This window comes from Salmo trutta, chromosome 23, assembly GCF_901001165.1.
Source record: "Salmo trutta chromosome 23, fSalTru1.1, whole genome shotgun sequence".
NCBI classification, from domain to species: Eukaryota; Metazoa; Chordata; class Actinopteri; order Salmoniformes; family Salmonidae; genus Salmo; species Salmo trutta.
Genome location: NC_042979.1, coordinates 47,140,828 through 47,141,440, shown reverse-complemented (window position 1 = coordinate 47,141,440; position 613 = coordinate 47,140,828).

The following is a 613-nucleotide window of genomic DNA, read 5'->3' as shown; positions in this document are numbered from 1 at the left end:
TCGCTGGTCTCCATGTTCTATCATGTAAACAGCAGGACAGCAAGTCATTCAGTTCCATCAGGTAAGATGCATATCCAGCAGCTTTCCACCATGCAGACAGAATAGATTCCCCAACCCGAGAATAACATGGTCTCTTTCCTCTTCTGTGAGACGTTTGTCTTGGGTCCTCACTCACTCCCAGGTTCTGCTCACCCAGGTTCTGCTCATCCAGGTTCTTCTCACCCAGGTTCTGCTCACCCAGGTTTTGCTGATCCAGGTTCTGCTCACCCAGGTTCTGCTCACCCAGGTTCTGCTCACCCAGGTTCTGCTCACCCAGGTTTTGCTGATCCAGGTTCTGCTCACCCAGGTTCTGCTCACCCAGGTTCTGCTCACCCAGGTTCTGCTCATCCAGGTTCTGCTCACCCAGGTTTTGCTCACCCAGGTTCTGCTCACCCAGGTTCTGCTCACCCAGGTTTTGCTCACCCAGGTTCTGCTCACCCAGGTTCTGCTCACCCAGGTTCTGCTCATCCAGGTTCTGCTCAGGATTGAAGTAACAAGTGTTGTAAACAGTGCAGTATACTGTTAAATGGTCCCACCGGCTTCACTCATTCAGGCTGTCTGTCCTTCAAGAAGA